Genomic DNA, 22,035 nt, shown 5'->3' on the forward strand with positions numbered 1-22,035 from the left:
TTTAGTAATTTTCACATGAGCAGAAGCTTCAATCTCCCGGGGAGTTTTATTGATTGTAACAAAATTTTCATGCTTACCATTTTTAATTATGCAGTGTCCATTTTCCAGCCTACACTTGCTCCTATTCTACTTTCTTTCCTCTTTTTAAATCACATAAAACAAAATTCCCTATTAACTATGTTGTGAAAGAAAACATACCAAAAAGAAGGAAAATAAAGAAAGAGCATTTTCTGTCATGGGTCCTTTGGAATTGTATTGGATCATTGTCTTGATCAGAGTAGTTAAGTTGTTCACAGTTGATCCTGCTTACTATAGTACAGTCACTAAGTACAATGTTCTCCTGGTTTTGCTAGCTTCACTTTGCATGCATTCATGTAAATCTTCTGAGGTTTTTCTAAAACCATCCTGTTCATCATTTTTTATAACGCAATAGTATTCCATTACAATTATATATCACAATTTGTTCACCCATTCTGCAATTGATGGGCACCCCTAAATTCTTTGCCACCACAAAAAGAGCTGATATAAATATTTTTTGTACAAATCTTCCTCTCCCTGCCATTTTTCAAAATCTCTTTGGGATACAGACCTATTAGTGGTATTGCAGGATCAAATGGTACACACAGTTTGATTACCTTTTGGACATAATTCCAAATTGCTTTCTAGAATGGTTGAATCAGTTCACAAATCCACATTAGTATTCCAATTTTTGGACATTGCCTCCAACATTTGTAATTTTCCTTTTCTGTCATGTTAGCCAGTATGAAAAATGTGAGATGGTATATCAAAGTTGTTTTAATTTGCATTTCTCTAATCAGTAGTTATTTAGATAATTTCTTATGTGACTATTGATAGCTTTGATTTCTTCTTCTGAAAAGTATCTGTTCATATCCTTTGATGATTTGTCAACTGGAGAATGGCTTTTCTTTTTATAAATTTGTCTCAGTTCCATATATATTTGAAAAATTAGGTCTCTATAAGAGAGAATTGACGTAATTTCCCCCAGTTTCCAGTTTTCCTTATAACTTTGGCTGCATTTTGTTTGTGCAAAATTTTCAAATTTTATGTAATTAAAATGATCTATTTTGTTTCCTATAATTTTCTCTATCTCATTTGTTCATAAACTCTTCACTATCCATAGGTCTGACAGGTGCATTTTTTAATGCTCTTCTAGTTTACTTAGGTATCATATGATATCAATCACCCTTTTTGTCTAAATCATTTATACATTTTGACTTTCTCTTGGTATACAGTGTGAAATGTTGGTCTATGCTTAGTTTCTACCAAACTTTCTTCAGTTATTTAAAATGGAATTTCTCTTTTTATCTATTCCTGATGGGTTTTGTTGGTAAAATATAGAAATGGCAATGATTTATATGATTTTATTTTATATCCTGTGACTCTGCTAAAGTTGTTAGTTGTTTCAGCTAGTGTTTTTTAGTTAATTCTCTAGGGTTTTCATGCCATTTGCAGAGTGATAGTTTTGTTTTCTCATTGTCTATTTTTATTTATTCCTTCAATTCCTTTTTCTTATTTTATTACTTATAGCTGGTATTTCTAGTACATTATTTAACAATAGTGAGATAATGGACACCCTTGTTTTACCCTTGATCTTATTGGGAAGATTTTAAGTTTATCCATTACAGATAATGCTTGCTTTTGGTTTTAGATAAATACTACTTAACACAGTAAGAAAGGCTCTATTTATTTCTAAGCTTTGTAGTATTTTTAATAGGAATAGGAATGTATTTTGTTAAAGGTTTTTTCTGCATCTATTGATATAACCGTATGTTTTTTTTTTGCTTTTGTAATTGATTGGGCCTCTTGTTCTTTCAAGGTAAGAATTTTCTAATCTTCGGTGCTCAGATTTCAGAGAAATTACATGAGCAAATGAATTGAGCTGAATTAATTTTAAATTGTGAATGACCTGAGCAGAATGTTAGCTCCTTGAGCATAAGGATTTTTTTTTAAATTTTGTCTTTGTATCTCCAGAATAGCATAATGCCTGGTCATAGTCATAGTAGTTTCTTCATAAATACCTGTTATTGGTTTATATGCTTTATGGCTTTCTTCTAGCAATTTATTTTCTGTCTCCATATGAATCATCATAAGTGGGTAGTGGTTATCATGTCTGACAGTTTTAGAAGGTTCATTGTCATGTCCTAGGTAGATATATTGGTCCCTTCCAATTAATCAAGTTATAAGTATTTGTTTAGAACCCACTGTACATCAAAGTCATCCCTGCCATTAAGGAGCAAGTCACTAATCACAACTTCTTGTGTTTTCTTTTTCTGACTTTTAATGGATAATGTTGCTCCTGAGGGCCACCAGTTGATTGGCATTATCATTCTTTGTAAGACAAAAGCTGTTGAGTACTCAGATAGTTCAGTTTCTCTTTCTGTTGGAAGGAACTCATTCCTTTAGCTTAGCTTCAAGGCTCAATTGTTTGCTATGTCACATTGTTCCACTCTGTACCACAAAGCACATATGAAGTCCTATTCACCTTTATTTTTTTCATCTCTGACCTCTTCTTCCACTTTTGTTAAATAACAATTTACTTAGAAATTGAGGCGGCTTTCCTCAAACCCATTTACCTTCTCTTCAAAATGGTAGCCTAGCTTGTACTTTCAGCATAGAACATTTACTTGTCAAAGGAAGAGAGATATTCATTGCAAAAGCTGCCCAGGTGAATGCAAGATATTCCTTGTCCTCTTTAAGTGACTTGGCCATGCTCACATGGCTATTACACATATGGAGCAGGCTTTCAATTTGGGTCATGCTGACTATAAGACTATCTCCTCATCCAATGAACCACTTAGCTGCCTCAAAAATGGATTATTTAACTTGGCCCTAAAGACCTTCTACAGATTTTCCACAGATTGAGGATGACCCCAATCTACCATTCCAACATTATTTAAGATTTTTTGATTTTTTTCATTTTTATTTTATCTATTTATTTATTTATTTTTACAAATGAAAGTGAAGATACTTTCAGGAAGAAAGATTTTTCAATTGTTCTTGCTAGTAGCTTGAGGCCAACTTCTGCGGTAAACTCCTATGATATACACTAACCACTGTGATGAGTATAGCTTACATTTGTATAGCATTTTAATTTTACAAAGTGCTTTTAAAAATTTACTTTCAAAAATTAATCCTGCAAGGTAGGTAGTACAAATGTTATTTTTCTCATTTTTACAGATAGGGAAACTAGGGCTTGGAAATTTTAAGTGGCTTTCCCATTGTAACACAGGAAAGAAATGTCAAAGCCTACATTTGAAATCACATGTCTTTTAGCCAAAGAAGATAATTCAGTCTTTGGCTGCATCAAGAGAGGCAAGATGTCTTCAAGAATGGAAGGAATCATCTCACTCTTCTTGTTCCTAGTGATAACATCTCTACAATGCTATGTTCAGTTCTTGGTGCCACATTTTAGAAAGGATATTGACAAAAGAATGTGTTAAGAGTGTTGTGAACAGGATGGTAAAGATACAGGGAAGGATGCCATATGTGGATTAGTTGAATGACCTGGGAACATGTAGTATAGAACAAAGAAGACTTAAGTGTCCTGATTTAAGGTACATGATAGCTGTCTTCAAATGTCTTAAGAACTACCATGTGAAAGAGGTATTATTCTTGCTCTACTAGCAGAAGGCTGAGCTAGGAGCAGCGGGTGAAAATTGTACAGAGTTAGATTTTGGTTCAATGTAATAGAAAATTGCCTAATAAAAAGCAGAAGAAATTGCCAGGAAGTAATAGGTTTCCCTTGTTTTTTTCCCTCCTTTTTTTTTTAAAATCAGTATAACAAACTCCTTCCTGGTGGAAAGTCTACCAATGTTGATCAATAACTGTTCTATTGCTTAGTTCTTAGAGAGTTACCTGGGGCACTATGAGGCTAAGTGACTTGCTGAAGATGGCATAGCCATTTTGTATCAGAGACAGGACTAGAACTTTAATTGGCCAGCCCTCTACCCACTATACCAAGATGCCTATCATTGAAGCCTTTGGATAATCCCTTGTCATGAATATTATAGGTGGGATTCTTATTCAGGGATGGGTGAGACTAGAAGATGATTGAAATCCTAATTCTGTGGTTCTGAGACCGGACACCACACCATAAAATTCTCATCCCCGTAATAAAAGTTTCTTCTTTAATCCTTGGTGATCATGTTACCATAGTTCTTACATAGCAGCGGGAAGGTGGGAGCTAGAAAGGCTCTGAGACTCAGCTAGTCAATCAGGCTATGAGTACATGCATACTGATAGGTCAAAGTAGGAACATCCTTTGTAGATGGAGAATTTCCTAGAAGGTACTATGCTTGTTCTGATGTCTTAGATGACATCAAGTCACTGAGATGAAAAATTAAAAGGATCTAAATTATTTTTGTTAGACTACATTTTTGAAGATTTGCTCTCAGAAATACTATATACATTTTTTAATATATATATAAGGCCTCAAGAGGTGATTCATTTTTTAAAAATTTCATATAACAATGAAACGATGAGAATCAATAATTTTTCAAAATTGTCCACAGCTCCCCTATCCTCATTACTAAACTCAATTTGATTAATACAATAAATATTTATTAAGTCTATACTATACATAAAGTATGATGCTAAGCAGTAAGGATACAAATTGGACAGATGGTAGTCACTTGCAATAATGGAACATGAAAACCAATAAACATGATACAAGGTAGAATGTGGTAAGCAAAAAAGGAAAAATCCAGTCAAAGCCTAATGAGATGATGTGAGGAGGGAGAGATTACCTTCAATTGGGGAAAAAAAAAACTCCCCTCTTCAGGGACATGGCAACACAGCTGGACCTTAAAAGGAGAGAACTATTTCAATAGGAGATAAATACATTCTTTTACTAGAAGATGGCTTGTGAGAATGCACTGAGGCAGACCTAGTGCCATCATAGGTGTGCAGAGGTAGACCATGTGTGCTGGCCTACTCTTGAGTGAGCAATATCATTATTCCTTCCACTAAAGGGGGAAAAAACACTCAAGAAAAGGTGACTAAATCTTATTTCCCCTGAGGGAAAGGGGAAGAGAAAAAGTTAAATGCTTGTCCCAGGGTGCACTGACATACCTGATCCACCTAATATATACTTTTAAGTAAGGGATGAGACCGGGGATTAGCTAGTCATTCAGATTAGCTAAAATATAGTATGGGTAAAAAAAAATAATGTGAAATAAGATTGGAATGGTAGATTGAAGTGAGTCTTTGACAGGCTTTTAGGGCCTGGCTAAGGAGTTTATATTTGAGGCAGTTAAATGGAGCAATGGGTAGGAAGCTAGACTTGTCAGGAAGATCTGAGTTGAAATTCTGCTTCAAATATTTACTAGCTCTGTGACCATGGAAAAGTCACTTAACCTGTTGCAGACTATGTTTTCTTATCTACAAAATGGAGATAAAATAGTCCCACAGGCTTGTTGCAAAGATCAAGTGAGATATTATGTGTAAGGTGCTTCTCATAATGTCTGGAACATAGTAGGCATTTAATAAATGGTTGTTCCCTTCCTCTCCCCACTACAATAGACCAGTAGAGAGGTGATGTGAGCCTGAATTGGTGCCCATGTGAGAAGAGAGTAGGGAATGAATGCAAGAACTATTTCAGATAAGAATTGATGAGACTAATTAGATGTGAGGGAATGAGTTTAGGGGAAAGGAAGAGTCAAAGCTTACTCTGGAATTGACACTGGGGAGATGGAGGGACCTTCAGACAGGATTGGCCTTATCAAGAACTGGGATCAATCAAAAGTGAATTAGTAAATAACTGATTCAATACAAGCCAGAAGGGTTTAAAGGAATGGTTTTGTTTAGTTAATAAGAATACAGCTATTGAACACAAGGCAAGGATATATTTGGTCAAATTAAGTTGAATTTTCAAGAGGTGTGGAGAAACAGAAGTCTAAAAAGAGGCTGATGAGTTAAGTTTTTAAAAAAAAAATAATTTATTTTTAGTTTTCAATATTCATTTCCACAAGATTTCGAGTTACAAATTTCCCCCCCATCTCGTCCCTCCCCCCACCCCAAGATGGTATGCATTCTGAGTACCCCTTCTTCTAATCTGCCCTCCCTACTATCTCTCCCCCCCTTCTCTTATCCCCTTCCCCTTCAATTTTCCTGTAGGGTAGGATAGAGTTCTATGCCCCATTTCCTGTATATATTATTTCCCAGTTGCATGTGAAAACAATTTTTTTAACTTTTGTTTTTAAAATTTTGGGTTCCAAATTTTCTCCCTTTCTCCTTCCCTACCCACCCTCACTGAGAAGGCCAGCAACTTGATACAGATTATACAAGTGTAATCATGTAAAACACTTCCATAGTAGTCATGTTGTGAAAAACTAAGTATATTTCCCTTCATCCTATCCTGCCCTCCGTTTATTCTGTTTTCTCTTTTGACTCTGTCCCTCCTTAGAAGTGTTTGCTTCTCATTACCCTTTTCCCCAATCTGCCCTCCCCTCTATCATCCTCCTGATCTCTTGTCCACTTCCCCCCCTATTTTTCTGTAGGGTAAGATAGATTTCCTTACCCAATTGAGTGTGTATGTTATTCTCTCCTTAGGCCAAATCCGATGAGAATAAGATTCATTCATTCCCTTTCACCTTCCCCCACTTCTCCTCCACTGTAAAAGCCTTTTCTTGTCTGTTTTATATGAGATAATTTACCCCATTCTACCTCTCCCTTTCTCCTTCTCTCCATATAATCCTCTCTCATCCATTAATTTTATTCTCCTGTTATCACTGCTTCATCTTCAATTCACCCTGTGCCATCTATGTATCTATGTATCTATCTATCTATCTATCTATCTACATACATACAATTTTTTCCCTCCAACTACTCTAATACTGACAAAGGACTCATGAGTTACAAATATCATCTTTCCATGCAGATTGTAAACAGTTCAACCTTGATAAGTCTCTTCTGAGTTCCCTTTCCTGTTTACTTCTTCATGTTTCTCTTGAGTCTTGTATCTGAAAGTCAAATTTTCTGTTCAGCTCTGGTCTTTTCATCAAGAATACTTGAAAGTCCTCTATTTCACTTAATATCTATTTTTCCCCCTGAAGAATTATGTTCAGTTTTGCTGGGTAGGTGATTCTTGGTTGTAATCCTATCTCCTTTGCCCTCGGGAATATTATATGCCATGCCCCTGGTCCCTTAGTGTAGAAGCTGTTAAATCTTGTGTTATCCTGATTGTGTTTCCACAATACTTGAATTGTTTCTTTCTGGCTGCTTGCAATATTTTCTCCTTGACCTGGGAACTCTGGAATCTGGCTACAATATTTCTAGGAGTTTTCCTTTGGGGATCCCTTTCAGGAGTTGATCGGTGGATTCTTTCAATTTCTATTTTGCCCTCTGGTTCTAAAATATCAGGGCAGTTTTCCTTGATAATTTCTTGAAAGATGATCCTCCAGGTTCGCTGAGGCCTGCCCACCCATACCGAACTGTGTTCCTCTCCCCACCTGGTGCGATATACTTTTCTAATCAGCCATCCAGGTTTTCTCGGGCTAGAAATTTGTTTCATTCTGTCTTTTTGTAGGTTCTGCTGCTTTAGAATTTGTTTAAAGCCATTTTTTACAGGTATTTGGAGGGGTTTGGGGGAGAGCTCAAGCAAGTCACTGCTTTTACTCTGCCATCTTGGCTCTGCCCCCCGATGAGTTCATTTTCGAACACATTGAGTTTGAGGCAATAATGGGATCTCTAGATCAAAATTTGCAGCATCCAGTGGGATTTGGTGGACGTTACCAATTTCAGGAGAAACATTGGTTCTGGATATGTACATCTGGAAATCACCTTGCATTACAAATGGTAATCAAAGCCATGGAAAAGGTAAGATGTCCAAGAGATTGTTCCAAAAGGTATAAGAGTTGGTCCCCTTCCTTTGCATTCTTGATGCTCATTGACTATAGATGTCTATCTCTGTCAGTAGTTCCTCACAAATGTCCTAATTCTAGATGATTGTGGAGTACATGAAGGTTATGAGAAACAGATGAGTTTCAGTAAATGAAACTATTTTAAATTATGGATTACATTATTTCTCAGTGTCCATGCCCAAGCCTTAATTAATGTGAAGAGTTAAGAGAATTTTTCTGTTGTTCTAAGGACCTGCTTTACCCTATATCAGGAAAGAGAAAGTCAGATTTTAAAAAAGATTGTTTGATCAAACCCCTGTGAACAAAAGGATTACATCTGAAAGGTCTTCATAAATCAACATTATCTTGATGAAGTGTGTTCTGTGTTATAAAAGCAAATAGGATTGAGAGTATTTATCTACTTTGAAAATCCTCTTATTTTTCTTTTGGAATTTTATTTCTTGAAAGAGGCAGTATGGCACAGTAGATAGAGAGCTAGCCTTAGACTGTAACCTCACATGTTAGGATGGTATGAATGTCTGAACACCAACACAGTCAGGGGGGCCAGGTTTACTCAGCTATAAGAATACAGTTGTAGGCTCAGATTCCTTAAGAACCTATCCAGCAGCTCATGAATATTCAGATTCCCTAAGAGTCTGGCCAATATGGTGGATCTTTAATAAACCTTGTCTTTGGCTGAAAAAAAAAAGAACATAGTTGTCAAGCACAGTGCAAGGGTATATATTGGTAGGGCTGGATCAGTTGAGTTCAGAATTGATTGCCAAGACTTTCCTTTGTCTCCCTTTTTCTCTATAGAGATCATAATATCTGGCTTTTATATAGTGATTCAATGTCCATGTTTTTACATATTATCCCATCTGATCCTCATAACATCCTTGGGAGCTAGTGCTATTATTATCTACATTTTGGAAAAAAAGGAAATTGAGTCAGAGAGAGGTTGAGAGATTTAACCATGGTCACACAGCTAGTAAGTATCAGAGACAGAATTTGAACTCAGATCATCCTGACTCTCAGTCCAGCACTTTTATCCACTGTGCCACCTACCTACCACCTCCATAATAACAGCTAGCACCAGCATTATGATATAAAGTGCTGATGTAGCACTTTCAAATTTGCAAAGTATTTTACGTATGTCATTTCAGCCTTAGGCCATATGTAGCAAATTCAGCCATTGTAGAATGGAAAATTGGACAGTTGGGAATATGAAGAGCTGTTTTGGTCAGAACTTTTAAAAATAGGGTCAAGGATGCTAAGGACCACATTACCAATGCGAAGTATTCTGTTAGGGGTGAAACAAAGAAATTTTTATACTTTAGCTGTTTTCGTGTTTATCCGTTAGTACCTTCAGTTACCCAGAGGTTTGCAAATCTGTCTGCATTGTAGACTAGGAACCCCTCCCTCCTTTACCCTTCTCCCCACATCCTTTGAAATGCTATCTACTTTCTATGGCCTTCATACTTCTTTGTGATATGTATAAGCCTAGCTATAGCCTATTACACAAGATTTGGGTTCAAGTCCCACACTTGACATGTCAGTTCTTCAACCCTAAGCAAGTCATTTAACTTCTCAGGGCCTCCAACTCACTAAGACTGCAAAACACCTATTTGACAGAAAGTGTATGATTTTTTTCAAGAATTCTGATCTTTTGGTATTGGAGTATAGAAAGAAATATTTTTAATGTGCTATCATGAGCTTGAAGTGATCCTTTCCTTTCCAACATACTGAGACATATGTATGCATGCATTTTTTCCTTTTGATCCACACCATTTGAACTCTAACTTTTCAGCATCAGAATAATCCTGAGACTAGGTTTGGGAATGGTCCAACATTGTTTTTTGCAAATATCTTTCCATATGCCTTTAACAAGCTTCTTGAGTTTTTTTTTTAATGCAAGAAAATGCTTTTTTTATTGATTGGCTGTAGGAAAATATAGTGGTAAGTGAAATAATGTTATGAGGCAATTTATTCAGAACATTATGCAAGCAACCATTTGACTTGCATTGCAGAAAATAAGTTAAATGAAATTAAAATAAGGCTTCATAGTCTCAGAGTTGGCTCCCTCCAGCCATAAGCGCCACCTTCTAATATGTGTCTTTGTCTCTTTCGCTTTCCCCTTATATCCTCTGGCACAGAGCATAGCAAATAGTTGGTGCTTAACAAATGTTTTTGATGTATTGATTGGAACAGATCTTTCAAGTTCTCACCTATGTTATGATTTTTTTCTTTGACTCTTTTATTCAGTATGTCATTATTAAATCTCCCATTAAGCCTGAATTTTTTCTGTTTCCTGCATTAATTCCTTCTTTTTTACAATATGGAATGTAAATTATATGTTTAATATTTCTACTTAAAAAATTCTAGTTTCTACATACCCTAGAATATGGTCTATTTTTGTAAAGGGATGATGTAATGCTGAAAAATATGTATATTCTTTGATGTTCCCATTCAGAAGATATTATAAGCCTTTCAGCTCTAAATTCTCAAAAATTAATTTTGTTCTAGATTCTCTTTTCTGTTTCTCATTCTGTTAGATAGGCCAAAGTCTTCTATAGTTATTGTGTCACTATGTATTCTTTTTGCAATTCAGATAATATTTCCTTTATGAATTAAGATGCAATGACAATTAGAGCACAAAGATTTGGCCTAAATACTGCTTTATTGCCTGTGGTTTATTTACGTAGATTATAGTTTCCATGTCTATCTTTCTTGATATTGTGAATTTTTGCCTTGCCTTGACCACAAATCTTTCTTTTTTTTAGAATTCACCTGATGCATGGTAGTTTTTTTCATTCTCAATGTATCTTTTCCCTTTCAATATGCTTCTTATATGTAACAAATGGTTAATTTGTGCTTTACCCATTCTGCCACATTCTTTTGTTTTATTGGTTTGATACATCAGCATTTCATGCTGTGATTGTTAAATATGTTTTCCTCAATTTATTTCTTTTATACTCCCTTTTCCCCCCTTCTCCACTGTACAGTTAATACTTTGTGCCTTGATGAGACCTTTTCAGTTGACAGAAAATCTTACAGTAAAACTTTTTTGGATGCAAAGTGTCAACCAACATTAGTTACAATAGTGATTCACATAGACATTGCAATTCCCTGTTCCAATATTTGTAATCCTATTCAACCATATTAGTTAGGTCTCAGCAAGTGCATGGGGTGGAGGGAGATTACCATAGTCACCCTAAGAGAGATTTAAAAAATCTAAAATTCAAAATATGAGATCTTGGCACATAGGATGAGGAATCCATTTTCCCCACTGCCACTGTTTCTACAACATCGCTATGCTAAGTCCCTGCATCTGAAGGAACTGCTCCTACTCCATTGCTTGGACTAGCCACCATTTGTATTGGCCCAGGCCCCTGTTTTACCATTTGCCTTCTCTGAAGCACTTATATTCCATGGTTAAAAGATACCTTGTTGCTGTATGTTGGGGGTCAGTAGAAATTAGGATAGTTGGCTAGGCTGCAGGAAACATAAGCTGTGTTCTAGAACAGAGCATCTCTCCTCTGGAATGAATATACCCAGACAAAAGTGGTTCACAGAAAAACTACCTATGGTACAATGAAAGTAATGTTGTTTGTGCTCTAGAGTTTGGGTTCTAAAGCTTTCTTCCTTCCTCCTCACGTACATCTTCCCACCCCAGCCTTGCCACAGTTTATCTTGTGGTCTTTGTGGCTTTTGCCTTGCCCACCCCTTTGCCCCAGATACTAGAATTCTTAGTTATGTCCCTGCTCATTACCCGAGTGAAATTTTCCTTTTTCTTGACACTCAGTATGTTGTTTATACTTCAACAAATATAATGCACTCCCAATTACATCATATTTATTTGTGACGACGTCTTATCTCCTTTTCAAGTTGCCTCTATCACCTATTAGATTATAGCTTCCTTTAGGGGAGGACCATATATTAATAATGTTTGTATTCCTCACAGTGCCTTAGAACAGTGCTTCATAGAGCAAAGTGAAAGACCAATAACTTCTATCACTTGGAGGAAAATAATGTCATTTGATAGTGGACCAGTCAGCTAAAGTTCCTATTTCCAGTCTGTTGATTATAAAGGCCAAATCAATTACATGGCAATCTCTATTTATCAATCATCTGTCTGTCTGTCTATCTTACCTACGTACTCTTCTCTCTGGCAATCCATCAATTTACCTTGTTGCTGTTTCTAGGCACTTTGACAAGGGTGATATTTCATTATGAAATAACAGAAAGGGAAGGAATGACATTGTCCCTTGGCTTGAGCTGCAGGAAGACTGTGAGACTACAAGTTTTAAAATCTAAATGGTCCAGGTCAGTCCAGTGTGGCTGGAGGAATCTTAACCCTCTCCTCAAGATTACTGAGAATATTCAGGGCTCAGCTGGAAGTTGAGTACTCTCCACCCGAGGAAAATGCATTTATGTGTCTGAGAGAAGAAATGTATTGTATAAGAATCTCTGTGTGCCAGTACAAGGATGATGTATGTACATTCAGCCATAACATAGATTGGAATGCTGTAAAGGACTGTAGGGACTGCCCTACAAACTCCTGTCTCATGCAGGAATTCCTCTTTAAGATACCTAATATGGACATCCAGCTTTTGTTTGAATACTTCTAGGGATGAGGAGCTTAATATCTCACAAAACAACTTGTTTGGTTATTGGACAATTTGATTGTTAAAAATTATTCTTATATTGACTCAAAATTCATCTTTCTGTAATTTATTCCCACTAGTCCTATTGTAACTATAGTGAATAGTGGTGTAAGGTACTTGATCCTTTCTGTTCCCTCACTGTTTCTGGAGTGGGGTAGATCTGAATTCCAACTAGAAATTAACTTGTGTCATCTAGGCTTCTCCTCTTTCCACCCTAATGCTTTTCCTTTCTCATGTCAGAGGCTGTAGATTTACTTAGCCACAACTTGTCAGTCAATCAATAAACATTTATGAAGCACCACCTGTGTGTCATATACTGGGAATACAAAGACAAACAAAATATCATCTCCGTTCTTCGAGAGCTCACAGTTTTGTGCAGGGACAATGGCTCCCTTTGCTACATCAGGTTTATGACAGGTGAAAAAATTTTGGTATAATCATACCAGAGCCTTCTGTTATGAAGTCTTAATATTCAGACAGAAGTTTGGCTCAAAAAACAAAGTTTTTTGTATCTCTAGCTGATCCCTAGCTTCTTTAGCTTTGAAGCAAACATCAGAATATGGGAAATGTTTAGGCAGAAGAAGGTAGCAGAGTATATTACAATGTTTATTACTAGATAGGCACTAGAAGGGAAGTTGAGGAAAGAGTTAGGGATGATGGGGAGTTTAAGTACTTGAAAAGGGGGCAACACCTAACTTCAATCTGAGTCCTCAGTTCTAAAATGCTTTCAGGGCTTGCCTGATAATCCATCTCAATCTCTATCTTCTGTTCTGAAGGTTTTTTTTTCAGTTTCTCCTTTTGAGTTTCTGTCTTTGGTTGTTACCCTTGGACTACCTGTTCTTCTGTCAATTTATTAATTTCTGTGTAGGGTTGGGAATGTCATTCCCCACTGCTGCTGCTAAGATTCCTGTCTTGACTCTCACAGCTTATCTTTTACCTTATACCTTCAGGTACAATTGAAATCCACCTCCTGATTAAAAAATTTCAATAGTCCCAAACCCCTGTCATGACTGAGATGCAATGCTTATCCCTCAGAACTACAAATCCCATGAGAACAATCAGTTCTCAAATCCGTATTAACACATTTGTAGGAGTTAGAGGTAGAAGGACCAATATATACAATCTAATCTAACTTCACTTTATAGGCAGAAGGCCAAAACTCAGAGAAACAAAGTGACTTAACCAGTCACACTGCTAGTAAAAAACCAAGGCTCCAGATATAGCAATCTTTTCACTACACCACATTGTTTCTTCTGAAGGTCAATCCTTCAAATATGATCCTATCTATTAATCTATCTATCAAAATAATGATAGATTTTTCTAAACTAAATATCCTCACTTCCTCTGGCTACCCATACAGTAGTTTCTATGACTTTTTGCCACCCTCCTTAGGTTATATTTTAGTTTGCCAATGCCCTCCTAAAACATAGAATGAAATACTACAGATCTGGTTTCAGCAGGTATTAGAGACTAATCTTGTGAATAAACTTCCAAAAAGGAGTCAGAATCAAACTTTTAGGGATGCCATTTTATTAAGAGAACTCATTAAAATAAAATGATTTTACAGAGCTAATTCTTACACAGGTCTCCAAACCGGAGTTTATGAAAGTTGTAACTCTTGGCTTGTCTAGGTTGGTAGTCCCTGGTCTAGAACACATCAAAGGCACAGCCCAAATAGCTGTGCAGGGAAGGATCATCCTGGCCACCACCAGTATGTACCATGAAGCTTTCTTTTCTGGAGGTCTGGTACAAGTAGCTAAGGAAGAACCAATATACTGTAAATTTGGTTGAGTTCTAGATTCCTCTACTTTTTGCAGAAGCAAACAAGTATTCCCAGTCCATTAGGATGGAGGGTAGAGTCTGAATGGCTCAAGGCACCATCCAAATGAAGGCTACAGTGTATATTTCTTGTAGGCAAAAACTCTCTTATACTTGTTTATATTTGTTACCAAGGTACCTTGCACATATTTAACGGCTATAGGGGCTCAACAACTATTTTTGATTAGCTGTTGATTAAATTATAGTAATCAATATTGTAGCTCCATAAAGATAAGCTCAGGCCTACAAGTCCCAGAGAAGGAAAAGAATGAGGTCATTTTAATCATGGAAATGGCATTTTGATGCTTATCTTCTAAAGCTGTATGGCCCATGACAAATCCCCTCAAGAGATTCTTGGTTCTAGCTTTGTCGTCTTGTGTGTTAAAATTTCTTATTTGCTTTTCAGTAGTAACTTGGGCTGACCAGGAGTTGATTTTAGAATTGGCTGTTCATCCAAAGAAGAGGGTACACATATACATCCTATTTGAGCTGGGCAAAATTTCACAGAAAAAAAAAAAACAGAGTAAATGAGTTACTAGATGTACAGAATCTAAGACTTTCTCATCCATAAATTGAGTTTGGACCAGATTGTGTAAAAGTGCTTTCTAACTCCAGATCCTATGAATGCATTAATAAATATTTGACAACCAACTCTCATCATAGGCCTTAAGAAGTCTCCCCAGAGTGAGATTTCATGGTCTTGACCTTATTTCCAGGGGCAATTTCTGGGACACCAGAAGACAAGCTGAACTCTATGAGTTTAGATCAAGAAAACTTATAATATATAAGTGGCAACTGAATAATTGAATAAAAAGAAGGGGAAATGCAGTAGAAGACCAACCTGATGAAGTCAGGTCTGAGTTCACATGCTGATTGTGGTACAGACTATGGGTAAGTAAGTTAATCACTCTGATATTATTTCTTTATTTGCAAAACAGAAGGCTCAGAATGATTTTTAAGATCCCTTCCAGCTCCAAAAATTCTATAACTACTATAATGGTGAATATGCCTTGCTCAGGTAAGCACAACACCACCTAATCATTAAGAGGAGATTCAAGATTTTTTCAGTTCTACTCAGAGCCATAACCAGAGTGGGAACAAATGGGGTTTTGCCAGAGGACACCAAAATTTGGAAAGCATAGGTAGTGATTATAATCCTTAAGCAGTTAAAAATAGCTTGCTTGAGAGGAAAAAGCCATGGCTCTATAGTCAGAGGGCCTGGCTTCAAACCTTTTTTCTGATACTTATCACCTGTGTGACATTAGACAAATTATTTAACCTCCCTAAGTCAAAATTTCTTTATCTAAAATATATGTGGAGTGGAGCAAGAGGATGCTATGACGTATTTCCAAGAATAGTTATTGAAAATAGGAAGGTTCCAGATGAATCCTAATACAGCACCTGACACATAGTAAGTCCTCCATTAACACTTGTGGGAAGAATTAGAGATTCCTTGAACAATGGTTCTATCCAACAGTTTCTGAAATTCCCTATAATATACCAGGTGAGATCCTTTCCCAGATTAGACCTACCTTATTCCCTCCCCCAAGTAAAAGTTTTATAACACTTGACTGGCTATATCCTAAGATCTCTTTCTTATCCACAGCAGAATGATGTCATAACATCATCCCCTCTGCTCTATAATGGAGCTTGGGCCTCAGAATTTGAGGTCTCTTCCTGCAACCATCTGAATTTGTCTTAAAATGTTAAGTTGAAAATTTGTCTTTAAAATATTGATAGTGCCTTTCATAATGCTTGGACCTATGTTCCAGATGGATCCTCCTGGATCTGCTTGTATTGAACTGTATATGTTTGCCATGATCAGTTATTCTGTTTCATGGGATGGAAGCACTAAGTCCATTGCACTGGAGTCCATTCATTTAATATTTGCTCCCTCTGCCCAACTGTGTAGAAATGAATTGTGAATCTACTGCCTTCTATTCTTGAAAGACAAAAAAAAGGGGGGGGGATTTAAGCTTCTGAACTGAGAGATGGATGCTTTCCATCTATACTAAATCATTTCAATGTAAATGCCATTGTCTTGTGAATCACATTTATCTGCCTTAGATTGTAAGTTCTCCAGAGCAAGACCTTGTCTTTTCACATGTTGTGTAAAATGGTGCAGACACTTTTAGAACTCACTGCATAATGGATGATTATTGTTAATAAGGGGAAGAAAGAGAAGGATGACAACCTGTGCCAGCATTCTGGAAAGATCTCCAGTGTCCAGGAGTAATTGTGTGCAAAAAGACAGTCAACATATTACAAGCATGATACACTTTAAGAAAAACTGCTACATGAAACTCTAAATTTAGAAAATAGATAAATGATGAAGTGATGAGTTCTTATTGTCCAAGGGTCAATTGTTTTATAAGATGATTTAGCCACAGGGTTCCTTTAAACAGCCAGATCCTCAGTGTTCAAAATGTGACTTGGCTGATTAAAAATCAATTATACCCAAATTTTCAGAGACTGTAGTAAAAGGGAGGCACACCTGTAATCTTTCATTGGCCAAACTACTCTATTGATGCTGCTAGAAACAAAGTCCCATGGCTTAGAGCCCTGCTCTTAGAAAATCAAGTAATGGCTCCAGGTTGGGGCCTATGACAGGAGGCAGATGGTCCCTATCCTGTAGGATAACTAAATCACCATTGGAGTCATTGACATTCATCAGCTGATAGACTCTGTGGTGACTGGTAGCTTCAGTCTCTTTTCAGAAGAAATCATGCATTATTCTGTACATAATGAACAATTAGTCTAAAGAGAGGATGGACCATTAATGAAGAAACTGCCAATGTCTTAAACAGAGACAAACATTAAAACTGGGTGTTTTGAGGAATGTGCTGCAGAGCACATCGCCTCTAACTCAGTTCTTCTCAGATAAAGGAGTGAGAAGAACAGAGGAAAGCTTCACTGAACATGGCCAGAAAACAATTTTTGAGGCCTTAGGGAAAGTACCTGATTGTAAGCCACCTTTATTTCCCAGAACTCAGTCAAGACTGAGTCAGTGCCCAAGGTTAACCTATCTCTCCTTGTATGGCTAATGTGTAAGAAGAGAGCAATGTCATTATGAACTGCTAATACTGGACTCTATATCTTAGGTAAGAAGACACTTTGATATCATCTTAATGACTGATGGAGTAATAGAATATCAGAGCTGAAAGATAACTTAGAGTGATCCATCTTTCCCACTTTGTAGATAAAGAATATTGAGCCTCTGAAAGGTAAAGTGACTTCTCTAGGAGCATACATCTAGTAAGTGGCAGAACCAGAATTCAAACCTAAGTTTCTGTCTGGGCATCTTTCTTCTATACCTACTATGCCTCAACTATAATGTCTTGGGTGACAGCTAGGTGGCACAGTAGATTGAGTTCTGGGTGAAGAGTGAGGAAGAGGGGCAGAGAGGTGGCGCAGTGGATAAAGTACCAGCCCTGGATCCAGAAGGACCTGGGTTCAAATCCGGTCTCAGACACATAACACTTACTAGCTGTGTGACCCTGGGCAAGTCACTTAATCCCATTGCCTAGCCAAAAACAAAAAGAGTGAGGAAGAACTGAATTCAAATCTGGCCTCAGACACTATCTGAGTGACCTTGGGCAAGCACATTTAGCCTCTGTTTGCCTCAATTTCCTGAAGTGTAAAATGGGATTAATAATAGGTTGTTCTGAGACTCTAGTGAGAGGATATTTGTAAATCACTTAGCACACTGAATGCTTTGTAAATGCTGACTACTGTCATTATCACCTCATTGATTCAATTCAACAAGTAAAATTAATTATTTATTATAGACAAGCCCCTGTGCTAAATGCTGGGGTGAAGTAGGTAGCATATTTTAAAGAAGACCTCTGCCCTCAAGGAGCTTAGTCTTTTCCAGGATACAAGGCCTGTATACATGAGACAAGTAGTTGCCTTATCTAGCATGACAGAAGAGCAGTAAGCTTCATTTTTTTTCTATCAGTGATGATGATGATGATAATTATAATAACAATAGCTAAAATTTACATAGTACTTCAAGGTTTTCAACGTGCTTTTCAAAAATTATCTCATTTTATCCTCACAACAACTTTGGCAGGTAGATGGTCTCCATTTTACCTATAAGGAAACTTAGAGAGATGTTAAGTGACTTGCCCAGGGTCACACAGCTACTGAGTGTCTGAGACCATATTTGAATTCATGTGTTCATGATTCCAGGTCCAGTACTTTATACAATGCTAGCAACTGCAACCAGTACTGCTGGTGACTCTAACCAAAGCTGTTATTTCCACTGATGCAAATAATTCTAAAATACGTGCAGAGGTTGTTCTACGTCTAGTTCTCAGTAAATATGTGTCTGATTTTCAAAAACCATTAGCCACAGCTATTGTTTAACAAGGAACTCATTAAAAAAAATTATTAACTGCTTAACATGTGCCAGGTGCTCTATCACCCACAACCGCAGAAAAAGCACCAAAGATTCTAAGCTCCTCACTGTCTTCATTGTCCCCTACTGATCCTTGTTCCTTGGAGTACGGCTGCAGGGTATTGGGAAGGTAGCAAAAGATGATATGGCTAGAACATCCTTCCTTATACATTCATCTTCAGGTCATTCCAGTTCAGGTGTCTCCTATGTTCAAAAATCTCCAGAATGTCCACATTAAACTCCTTTGCCTGGAATTTAAGGCCCTCCACCAACTCCCCCCCCCCAGAATTATCATAGAATCCTGCAACTCTCACTCGAAAGGATCCTTATATATCTTCTATTCTGGCATATATATGAATAGGTATTCTCTTTACAACATCTATGACAAATAAAGAAGCATCCAGCCTCCACTTGGAGTCTTCCAGTGATAGAGAACTCATTATCTCCCATGGAATTGGATAGCTCTAATTATTAGAAAGGTTTTTTTTCCCCTTCCATCAAGCCAAAAGGATTGTCTATCACTTCTACCAATTGTTCCTGGTCCTAGAAAAAGCCATCTACATTCACTGTCTCCACTTCCTCTCCTCTCACCTACTTTGAAATCCTCTGCAATCTGGCTTCAGGCACCATCATTCTATTTAAACTGCCCTCTCCAGAGTTACCAATGATTTCATAATTGCCAAATATAATGCCCTATTCTCAATCCTCAAACTTCTAGATATTCTTTCCTCATTAGATTTTTGTGCGCTCTCCCATTCCTCCTTCTATCAGTTGGACCACTCCTGAGTCTCCTTTGTTGATGCTTCATCCATGTCATGCCCAGTCACCATGGGTGTCCTCCAAGGATCTATCCTGGGCCCCCTTTCATTTCTCCTCTATACTGTCTCCTTGATGATCCTATCAGCACCATGGGTTCAATTATAATTTCTATATGAATGATTCCCTGACATATATCTATGTATCTATATGCTTATGTACATATATAGGTATATATGTATATATATATGTATATGTCTATTTACATATATATATAAAGACACATATATTCACAAATATGTGTGTATACCACACACTAATTCCCTTCCTTGAACGCTAATCCTTTTTCACCAACTGACTTTTATATATCATATAGGCATCTCAAATTCAATATGTGGGAAACACAACTTATTAACTTACCTCAATACTCTCCCCATTTCTGAAATTTCCTACTACTGTCTAGGGGACCACTATCTTCTCAGTCAACCAAGCTTACAACCTCAGTGTGATCTTCAACTCCTTACTCTCACTTATGTATCCAATCTGTTGCCAAATCTTCCATTTTTCTTTTACCTTCCCAACATCTCTCAATATGTCTATTTCTTTTAATTCACCCAGCCAAAACCCTAGTGCAACTTTCATGACCTCTTGCCTGTTCTCTTGCAATAGCTTTCTTGTTGGTCTCCCTGCCTTAATCTCCCACTCTCATCTATCCTTTAATCAACTCAGTGGTGACTGGCTTGCTGAAAAATCAACAAGGCAATATCTCTCAAGTGTAGGTCTTACCATGTCTTTGAATAATCAATGAACTCTAGTGGCTCCCTATTACCTCCAGGATCAAATATAAACTGCTTTATTTGGCATTTAAAGCTCTTCATTAACTTCCCCCTTCCTACTTTTTCAGTCTTCTTATACTTTAATCATCTCTACGCACTTCATTTTAGCAACCCTGGTCTATATGCAGTCCCTCAAACATGATACTTACCTCCTATCTTTGTTCCTTTTCACTAGCTGCCTTCCTTGTCTAGAGTACTCTACTCCCTTACCTCTATATTATCTGGCTTCCTTCAAAACTGGGCTCATATCCCACCTACTCCAGGAAGTCTTTCTTCTCCCCCCACCCCAATGCCATGATTTCCCATCTCAGAGTCCCTTTCATCTGTTCAGACATTTTTCAGTTGTGTCCAACTCTTCAAGACCCCATTTGGGGTTTTCTTGGCAAAGATATTGGAGTGGTTTGCCATTCCCTGGCATACTTTGGATATATCTTGTATCTCCCTAGTTGTTTGTAGGTTTTCTCTGTCATTAGAATCTAAGCACCCTGAGGGCAATCACTAAATTTTTGCCTTTATATTTCCTAATGCTTAGCATGGTGCCTTGCACAAAATAAAGGCATGGTAAATGCTTGTTGTCTGATTGACTAAGTGGCAGAGTGCTTGTTAAATGAACTGCATTTCCCCCCTACCTGTTCTATGAACAAATACTGCAGAGCTACTTAGAGCTTAGAAATATAACATCTTCACCAAATACTGAAAGAAGTTATTAAAAATTAAAGTGAAGACCAACTTTTTGTGTAACTGTTAGTGAGTTTGTGCTGAAGAAAAGGCCCCAAATCACCAAGGAATATAAGAAACCGGATGTGCTGCATTTAGGCTAGGGAAATGAAGAAGGCATAAATAGAATGGAAATACAAGACTCATTGTACCCCCTCTCTGGCTTAAATCAAAGAAGCGTGTCCTGGTACAGAACAACACTCTCCCTGCCCCCGTTAATCTCTCTCTTTCTCTTTTATTTTTTACTGCTATTGCCAAACTACAGAAGGTGTATGGGAGGGATAAACGTGGTGTGATATGGATTTAGGGTGTATGACATGGAGGAAATAGAAGCAAAGTTATAAGAGGGTGGGGGAACTGGCACCCTATGTTAGTAAAGTCTTGGAAGGAGAAATGGTGTGGATGAGAAGGGAGAGGAGTAGGTGGATACCGATTATACTTGCACACACATATACTGGGGGGATGGAGGTGGGTTCTTTGTTGTGTTAGTGGAAAGCAGTGTGAAGTGTGTGTGTGTGTCTTTTAGCTCCCACTTTTTCTTTTCTTTTACTTGTTATGTCAGCCCCCATAAGAGGGAGAGGAAATCTGCATGTGGCCAATGATTCGCAGGATAGAGATAGGCATAAGCGTTAGCGTGTGTGGAGGGGGAGGACGAGGACAAAGGATGTGGGGAGCTGGATGGTGAGTGTGCAGAGTTGATGGTAGGAGAAACGGTCTAAAGACTGTGGTGAAGAGTGTGGTGGAGGGAAGGGAGGATTGTGTGAGAGCCTGTATGGGGTTGAAAGGTAAAATACAGTATTTGAAGGAAAGAGCAATCTGTTTCTCTCCCTAGGTGACCCATTTTGAATTGTTTGAGGCTGCTTGCTCTTTCAGGTTTGTATTTTAGAGTCTGGCAAACGCACTCAGAAAAGAAAAAAAATTACACGTCCATATATTTCTTCCTCCCTCCCCCCCCACTCTTCTATCACAAACATACTAGAAAAGAT

The sequence above is a fragment of the Phascolarctos cinereus genome, unplaced genomic scaffold, assembly GCF_003287225.1.
Source record: "Phascolarctos cinereus isolate Bilbo 61053 unplaced genomic scaffold, phaCin_HiC Scaffold_726;HRSCAF=1367, whole genome shotgun sequence".
Lineage (NCBI taxonomy): Eukaryota > Metazoa > Chordata > Mammalia > Diprotodontia > Phascolarctidae > Phascolarctos > Phascolarctos cinereus.